The 9,812-nt window shown below is 46.1% G+C and overlaps 1 protein-coding gene and 1 long non-coding RNA gene across 7 annotated transcripts in view; one reads left to right on the top strand and one right to left on the bottom strand.

Moving 5' to 3' along the window:
• The window catches only part of plxnb1a (plexin b1a), a 199,131-nt gene that overhangs the window by 57,833 nt on the left and 131,486 nt on the right, over positions 1-9,812 (top strand). The window lies entirely within an intron of this gene.
• LOC147838166 (uncharacterized) overlaps positions 1-9,812 on the bottom strand; it is a 148,051-nt gene that overhangs the window by 89,643 nt on the left and 48,596 nt on the right. The window lies entirely within an intron of this gene.

The raw sequence follows: 9,812 nt of genomic DNA, 5'->3' as shown, positions 1-9,812 counted from the left end.
GTATATAATAAAATCATTTAATTACATTATTTTTAGTCAGACTTCCGGCAACAAGATAGTCGTAGTCGTGTACGCGTTTTGTTCGTTTACGTGTTTTGTTCGTGCTCTCACTACCTTTTATATTTTATTAGCGCCAATTACACGCAAGTATACAGTGCTCAGCATATCTAAGTACACCCATCACAAATATATCTCTTATATTCATATTTTTAATAGGAAGCTATACAATATTATATTTAATAGCTTATCTAACAAAATAACTTACGATATCGGTCCAAAAACTAGTACACCCAAATTTATATGTTACAGAAAAGTTTTAAATACAAATTTAATTTGAATTTAATTGTATTATTTTTCAATTTCTAAATATGTTTGGTGGCTAAAATATTTTTTTAAATAAATATATCTGTTTAATAAATCTGTTTTATTTAAATGCACCTAAATACATTGCCTATATTCATTGAGAAATGGATAAAAATATTCATTTTCAAAATTCACATATGCTGAGCACTGTACCGTATATACAGTAACACATACTAATATTTATCACAATAATTGTTGATTCTAACCTTTGACTTATCCAAGATTATAAATCTGTTTAGTTTTTAGGATAAAATAAAATCATGAAATAACACTATTTCTAGTTAGACTTCTCGTGTCGTGTTTTGTTCGCACTCACACTATCTTTAAATTAATTAGCGCCAATTACACGCAAGTATACGGTCCTCAGCATATACAGTAGAAGTCAGAATTATTAGCCTCCTTGAATTATTAGACCGCTTTTTTATTTAGTCCCCAATTTCTGTTTTAAACGGTGAAAAGATTTCTTCAACACATTTCTAAACATGATAGTTTTAATAACTAATTTCTAATAACTTATTTACTTTATCTTGGCCATGATGACAGTAAATAATATTTGACTAGATATTTTTTAAGACACTTCTATACAGTTTAAAGTGACAGTCAAAGGCTTAACTAGGTTTATTAGGTTAACTAGGCAGGTTAGGGGAATTAGGCAAGTAACTGTATAAGAATGGTTTGTTCTGTAGACTATCAAGAAAAATTATAGCTTAAAGAGGCTAGTAATTGTGTCCCTAAATGGGTTTTAAAAAATTTAAAACTGCTTTTATTCTAGCCAAAATGAAAGAAACAAGACTTTCTCCAGAAGAAAAAATATTATCAGACATACTGTGAAAATTTCCTTGCTCTGTAAAACATCATTTGGGAAATATTTAAAAAAAGAAGAAAGAAATTCAAAGGGGGCTAATAATTCTGACTTCAACTGTTAAAGTACGCACAAATCTCTTTTTTAAGGTCATTTTTTAATAGAAAGCTGTACAATATTATTTGTATAATAATGGTAAGCAAAAGTGTAAAAAAAATCGACAACAAGAAAGACTCGGCTTGAAAGTCCCAACCTAAAGCGTGGAGGTTGCTACTAACACTGCAAGACTGAACTGATATTCTCACACGACCAGATGGCTGAGACTATTAAAACGGAGATGTCCAGCTTTCAGTCTGAGGTCGGATTGATTGTTGAAATATTCCGTTCAGAACGCAAAACATTATTTTTATTTAGACATGGGATGTTAAATAATTTCAAAGTTTACTGTGGTTTGGCAAAGTCAAGGTTTTAAAACCGCCAAAGTTTTCTGTTATACAATTCTCAAAGTATTTGTAAGTTTTGTTTTTTTTCATGTTTTTCACAACTATTTTATTTAGTTTTTTAAGGGCAACAGGATCTCCAGCAAAAAAAGGAACCTCTACATCAAAAGCTACTTGTTCAAAATATTTTAGATGTTTCTTAAAATAAAATATATTGTGTTCAATTGGGGGAAAAGTTTAGTTCCCCTTCGGGGGGAACTTCAGCACTATAAGTGGATTTGATTGTAAAATCCACGCATTGGGAGGTTCGGTTCAGAAGCTACTCGTCTGAAAGAGTATTGAACGGGCCAATTAAGAATGAATTGGCAGCGCAAGCCTGCGCAGGTGAGCGGCATAAGCAATCAACTGAGTATATAAGCTCACCTGGCGCAGCAGACGCTATCCTTTTCGCTTCAGAGACTTTCTGATCGAGTCGATGAGGGTTCCTCCTGCTGTGACCAGCGATTCTGAGCGAACGAGAGCATTCTCCCGGTCCAGAGTGTGTACACGCAGTGGCAGACGGTCGAGCTGGGTTTCTCCCTTGCCTGGCGTTCTTTGGGTCCGGTCCTCCAGAGCGGTGCGTATAAAGTTGCAAACTTCACAGAAAGAGCAACACAGTCGTGCAGCACGTCCTTATCAGGACGGCGCTCCGACTGTGCGTTTCTGGATGCGGTGGTTTCCTGTCCTCGGATGATGGGCGCGGGCACTGTGTTACATGTCTGGGGGTCCAGCATGTTAATGCGCTGCTCGCGGGCAGTTCATGTCGTCATCGCGATGCCATGACTGTTGCGCAAGATCGCGGTTAGCCTTTGCAAAAAGGCGAACCACCCCAGTTGTCCCCTGCTCTGCAGCGGGCACTCGGGCAGATCTGAGGGTTTCAGCGAGAGATAATCCGTCGCCCACGGGCCCGCGGACCTCCCGCTCCTCTAAGCGCTCCATCCAAGCTTCGGGCGGAGGAAGCGATCCGTCTAACAGATGGTAGCCCTTACGCCCGATGACACCGGAGACCAGATGTCCACCGCGGCATCGGAGGGTGGGCTTTCATTGTCCGATGATGATCCAGACCCGCTCGCCCCCTTCGGGCTGGTGAGCGCTGTCACTACGGATCCTGAAACGGACATGTTAGCCGTGCTTTCCCGGGCTGCTTCGGCCGTGGGTTGGAGAAGGTTTATCCCCCAGCTCCGCGGCCGACCGACTAGAGGGGCGTTCCCTTCTTCCCGGAGGTGCACAGTAGGCTCACGCGGTCTTGTAAAGCACTTTTTTCTGCTCGTGCTGCGTGTTCCTCCACCCTAACCACTCTTGACGGTGAAACAGCCAGGGGGTATGTGGCGATTCCTCAGGTTGAGTGCGCGATGGCGGTAAATCCGCGCGGCGCCTCTTCTTGACGGGGTCCGCCTCGTCTCCCATCCAAAGCCTGTAAGTTATCTACCTCCCTCGGAGCTAGAGCTTACATAGCTGCGGGCCAGGCTGCTTCCGCCTTGCATGCGATAGCCACCTACCAGCGCTACCAAGCGCAGGCGCTGGCCGAGCTGCACGAGGGTGGGTCCAACCCAGGCTTACGAGCTTCGCACCGCCGCCGACTTAGCTCTTCGGACTACTGAGTCCGCTGCGTGTGCGTTGGGGAGGACGATGTCCACATTAGTGGTCCAGGAGCGCCACCCCTGGCTGATATGCGCAAAGTCGACAAAGTCCGCTTTCTTGACTTCCCCATATCCCCAGCCAGGTTCGGCGACACTGTCTGTGAATTCACCCAGGAATTCAAGGCGGTGAGAGAGCAGTTGGTGGGTGATGTCTTATCGGCGGTCCGTAGCCCGCTCCGCCCGCCGTGCCATTCATACCTGCTCCTCGCCGAAGGCGCCCGCCTACGAGAGCTGCTCCGCCCCCGCACACGCCTAAGGCGAAGCGAGCGCGTCGGGCACCTCGGAAGCAGGCAGCCCCCCTGCCCAGAACGCCGCTAAGTCCGGCAACGGACCGCGAAGCGCCCCTGGGACAGGCCATCTGGAGAAGAGGGAACTTGCTCTTTCCCCGCTGGAGGGCGGGGCCCCATTTCCAACGGCACTTTTTACTGCCATGAAAACATTATGAGAGGGCACTTTTCACTTCCCCAGATGTGACAGCCCGAAATCTGCCAGTCTGGGACGCTATGCTTTCTAGCTTGCAGATTCGGTGCGTTTCGCCAGTGGCTCACGAGCGCTGGGAGGACGGTCTCCTTTCTCCCACCCCTCGAGCCTCCCCTCCGGAGCTCGGGTTTGGAGTGAGAGCAAATATCTCACCTCCAGCTTTTCCGTGGGACCCGCGAGCTTCCCGGATCAGCACACCCACTCCGCGCTGCCCCACTGCTGGTACGTCAGCGATTGTAGCGATGAGTCCATTAGCGAGAGCTCTGCCTGCCTGGTTAGCGCGGGCCAGCTCTTCGCGGTGGCTCATACGCACAATCAGACTCGGCTATGCGATTCAGTTCGCGAAACGGCCCCCCAAGTCACGGGTGTGTATTCACCAGGGTCAGCCCCCTGTCCGCCCCTGTCTTGCGAGAGGAGATTGCTGTCCTCCTGGCGAAGGATGCAATCGAGCCGCTCCCTCCAGCCGAGATGGAGAGCGGGTTTTACAGCCCACGCTTCATCGTGCCCAAAAAGAGCGGTGGGTCACGGCCAATCCTAGATCTGCGCGTTTTGAACCGCTGCCTGCACAAGCTGCCGTTCAGAATGCTCACGCAGAAGCGCATCCTCCGGTGCGTTCGTCCTCTGGGTTGGTCTGCAGCATTAGACCTGATGGACGCGTATTTCCATGTCTCCACTCTTCCTCGCCACCGACAGTTTCTGCGGTTGCGTTTGAAGGTCGAGCTTGGCAATACAAAGCCCTCCCCTTCGGGCTCTCTCTGTCTCCGCGGGTCCTCACCAAGCCCGCGGAGGGTGCCTCAGCGCCCCTTCGGCTCGCGGGCATCTGCATACTCAATTTCTTTACGACTGGCTGAATTGCCCTCTCTTTTGATTATGCACAGAGTTGATTATGCACAGAGACAAAGTGCTCTGGCACTTCCACCTGTGGGGGTTTCAGGTCAACCGAGAAAAGAGCAAACTCGCCCCCGTGCAGAGGATCTCTTCTCTCGGGCTGGAGCTGGACTCGGTCACCATGGCAGCGCGCCTCTCCGGAGAGCGCGCTCAGCTGATGCTGTACTGTCTGAGAGAGCTCGACAGTAAAATAGTGGTCCCACTGAAACAATTTCAGAGGCTCCTGGGGCATATGGCATCCGCAGCCGCTTCATGCCGCTCGGATTATTCTATATGAGACCACTTCAGCACTGGCTTCACGATCGAGTCCCCAGACGCGCATGGCACGCGCGCGCACACCGAGTCTCTGTTACTGCGCTGTGTCGCCGCGCCCTCAGCCCTTGGAGCGACCCCTCGTTCCTACAGGCCTGGGTGTCTCTAGAACAGGCGTCCAGTCTTGTTGTCGTTTCAGCAGACGCTTCCAACACGGGCTGGGGGGCTGTGCGTTGCGGGCATGCGGCTGCGGACCTGTGGAAAGGTACCCAGTTGCATTGGCATATCGCCTGGAGCTGTTGGCAGTGTTCCCCGCTCTCCACCGTTTTTTTCCGGTGTTGGAGCGGCAACACGTGCTGGTCAGGACGGACAGTACGGCGGCGGTGGCGTATATCAGCCGTATAGGGGGTATGCGCTCTCGCCGCATGTCTCAGCTCGCCCGCCGTCTGCTCCTCTGGAGTCATCCGCGGCTGAAATCGCTGCACGCCATTCATATTCAGGCAAGCTCAACCGTGCAGCCGATGCGCTCTCACGGCAGCCTTGCGTCCTGGAGAATGGAGACTCCACCCCGAGTCTGTTCAGCTGATATGGGCGCGATTCGGGGAAGCCCAGATCGATCTGTTGCTTCCCCCGAGATCGCTCATTGCCAGTTGTTCTTTCCCTGACCGAGTGCTCTCGGCACGGATGCACTGGCTTACAGCTGGCCTCGGGGCACGCGCAATACGCGTTTCCCCCAGTGAGCCTGCTCGCGCAGTTACTGTGCATGGTCAGGGAGGACGAGGAACAGGTTGCTGGTTGCGCCCCTCTGGCTCAACCGGACCTGGATGTCAGAGCTCTCCCTCGCGATAGCCCTCCCCTGGCAGTCCCTTCGAGAGAGCACCTACTCTCTCAGGGACAGGGCACCACCTGGCACCCTCGCCGATCTTTGAAGAGATTTTTAGACGCGAGGAAGACTTAGGTAACCTCCGATTGCGGTGGCTAATACCGTCACTCGGGCTAGAGCCCCCTCCCCGAGCGCGCCTATGCCCTGACGTGAAGTCTATTCACTGAATGGTGTGTCTCTCGCTGAGAAGACCCCCGTAATTTGCCAGATCAGCGTTGTGCTTTCTTTACGCCGAGAGAAGCTGGAGAGCAGGCTGTCGCCCTCCACACTCAAGGTTACGTGGCTGCCATCTCCGCTCTCATAACGCGGTGGCTGGCAGCACCGTGGGAACGCATAACCTCATCATCCGGTTCCTCAGGGGCGTTAAGCGAATTAATCCACCCCGCCCCCTCTCATGCCCTCTTAGGATCTCGCCCTCGCTACACAAGCCGCGTCAGATCCCTTCGATCCTCGACTCAGTATTTTCTGTCCCTGAAGACAGCTCTGCTGGTCGCGTTGATATCGATTAGAGGGTCGGGGACCCGGAGGCATTTTTCGGTCAGTGACTCGTGCCTGTAATTGGGCTGGCTTCTCTCACGTATGAGACCCCGCCCGCGATATGTGCCCAAGGTTCCTACCACTCCGTTTTAATACGAGGTAGTGAGCCTGCAAGCGCTGCCCTCGGAGGAGGCAGACCCAGCCCTTATTTATTGTCCAGTTCGCGTTTTGCGTATTATCCGGACCGCACTCAGAGTTTAGATCATCTGAGCAGCTCTTCGTCTGTTATAGCGGTCGGCAGCAGGGAAGTGCCGTACCGAAATAAGTTCCCACTAGATTGTGGATGCCTTTCTTTCACTATCAGAGCCGAGATGAGCCGCGTCCCCCGAGAGCGCGTGCGCACTCCACTCGGAGCTTCGCATCCTCTCGAGCGCGCGCACGCGGCGCCCCTCTAACAGACATCTGTAGAGCTGCGGGCTGGGTGACACCCAACACATTTGCAAGGTTTTACAATCTGCGAGTGGAGCCGGTTTCCTCAAGGGTATTAGGTAACCCTTGGTGATTGAGGAAACAATTCGGTAGGGTGTTGAAACACGCTTGCTGCGCCATTTTCCCTAACACGGAGATACGTGCGCCTTTTTATCTGTCAGTAAAGTTCCCCGTCAGGTGAGCCCTGCAGATTCCTCCGTGGCCCCCAGCACTGACTCAGCGGAGGAGTCACTTGCTGGCCCACTACGTTGTAGGTCTGCCCGCTGGTCAGCCCGCGTTTTGGGTAAAGGTGCCTGCTATGCGTGGTCCCCACTAGGCGATCCCATATGCTTATTCAGCCACGGTTAAGTCCCCCCCCCCTGGGCGGACCCGTGTCTTCCCTCCCCGCTAACCACTCTTTTGCTATGCGTACTCCCCCTTTTTAGGGCTAGTCCATATGTAAATTCTGCCATCTATCCCCCCTTGGGTAACGGATGGCCTCCGCAGCGTCCTCCCTATCGGGATTGCACGCTTCCCAACGTACTGTCGTATTTTCCTAGAATTATCTAGATGCTCACGACTTCCCAAAAAATATATATAAATCCGTAAAACTTCTGTTGAAGTAGGATAAATTAGGGCCAGGGACACGTTGGAGGACCGCGCCCCCCATGATGTGGGTGCGTCACGCTTGCTTGACTATCTCCTCATCGGGGGTGTTGGTAAGGTGCAGTCATTATGGCGCTTTCAATGGGCTCCCAATGCGTGGATTTTACAATCAAATCCACTTATAGTGCTGAAGTTCCCCCCGAAGGGGAACGTTCGAGGTTACTAAAGTAACCCTTCGTTCCCCGAGGAGGGGAACGGAAGCACTATACTCCGTCGCCATAATGACTGTCCCTTAGCTGTTGAAAGTCTCTTCAGCTTAAAAAGGATAGCGTCTGCTGCGCCAGGTGAGCTTATATACTCAGTTGATTGCTTATGCCGCTCACCTGCGCAGGCTTGCGCTGCCAATTCATTCTTAATTGGCCCGTTCAATACTCTTTCAGACGAGTAGCTTCTGAACCGAACCTCCCAATGCGTGGATTTTACAATCAAATCCACTTATAGTGCTTCCGTTCCCCTCCTCGGGGAACGAAGGGTTACTTTAGTAACCTCGAACGTTTTTTTACCCAGACATTTAAAAATAACATATTCTTTAGCAGTATTCACAACACTGTAATACCGTGAAACCATGCTAGTTTTTATCTAAGGTTATTATACCGTCAGAATCTTTAACCAGCCCATGCCTGTTTCTAGTGGCATTTGGACTGTACAAACTTTCATTTAAAATGACAAAATCCTTAAAATGAGTGATTGTTTTGGTTATCACCAGGGCTGATGCTGGTAAATAAATGAATGTCAGGAAAATAATTAAATAATATATACTTAAATATTATACTTTTTTATCCTATATAGATGCACAAGGGTTAACAAATGACTTCAGATGTAGCTAATTTTATCTGAATCCTTTTCAGGATGTACAGTGTTTAGGGGGTTAATATAATTTTTATTGCTGAAATGTTTTATTATTTTAATTACACAGAGTTCTGTGCGAATTCATAACCAGATTGCATTGGGGAAATGGGATAAAGGGTTTAAAAACAAAAGGCTGGTTGTGGTGAGCGGCATGGAAGACTGAAGCCCTTTATGATTACTTCAGCATGGGTTCGCTGGCACTCGATCAAACGCCACGCTGGACAAATGGGTGAGAAACTATTGTCCACACCGCTGAGAACAGGCCAGTCACACTCAGTAAAGACGGAGTGAATAAAAATAAGCGTTTAGGCTTGACTGATGATTTATTTTGTGTTTAATGATTTAAAGATTGAGAAGATCTTTTGAAGTCAGTGTTTTTAGGGTGGACATTACATTATAAATGTCTTTAATGCTAACTAGTTATACATATATTTAGTTTAGTACAGTAATTAGGATTTTTTTTTTCAACATTGCATACTTAGTTTATGTTAGCTCTGGCCTCTTGAATAATATTACCCAGTCCAAGTTTTGATTTTTATAATGTAAATCTTAAATAAATATTAAATGAAATTTTAAAAGATGTTTTCGAAGTATTTTTGTGGTTAGTTTATTTTAATAAATAATTTGGTTTACATGAAAAAGGAATTATTTTTATAATATAATAATATAATATAATATAATATAATCTATTATAATATAATGCAATGTAATGTAGTGTAATATAATATAATATAATATAATATAATATAATATAATATAATATAAAAACATTAAAACATTTAAATGCTCATTAAATCGCTCAGTACATCAGCCCTTCCAGCTGCAAACCATCACTGGGAAAAGTCATTATTTAAATAGATTTAAAATTTTTAACAGAAAAATGTACTTTCAAATGTAATAATATTACAAATATGACCGATTCTTGACAAATTTCTGTTTTTAATAAATAATAAATGCCACCTTAAGATTCATTTAAGTGACAATAATTTAAATTGTATGTTATTAAACCCTGTTTCTGATTGTTATAATATAATATGCACAGAATTAAATTGTCTTATATGGGGTTATAATATAATATAATATAATATAATATAATATAATATAATATAATATAATATAATATAATATAATATAATATAATATAAAATATACAATATAATATCAAATTTAATATCTCATGAGGTTATTTTTATTATTAAACAGTTAATTTCCAATAAAATTCTGTCCTATTTTCCAATAAAATAAGGAATTTTTTTTTTAAATAAATCATTTTAATCATATAAAATATTTTATTTTTATTATTAGTAGTTGTAATAATAGTAGTACTAGTAGTGTTTACATTTTATTTTTAGTTTGTAATAATACATGTGCATGTAATTTATTGACACTTTCGGAATGCACCTTTGTTTGCAAATTATTACTGTATCTAAGTTGTGCAAATACAACACAGTTTAAAAAAGAAAACTGTCATCTTTTATAGAGATCAATTATCAACAACTAAAACTACAGAAATAAAAGTGTTGTGTTTTTGATAAGTCAAAGCAATATCCAAGACTATATATTCC

This window comes from Danio rerio, chromosome 23, assembly GCF_052040795.2.
Source record: "Danio rerio strain M-AB ecotype USA chromosome 23, GRCz13ab, whole genome shotgun sequence".
Taxonomy (NCBI): domain Eukaryota; kingdom Metazoa; phylum Chordata; class Actinopteri; order Cypriniformes; family Danionidae; genus Danio; species Danio rerio.
This window is presented reverse-complemented; position numbering and strand designations above follow the sequence as displayed.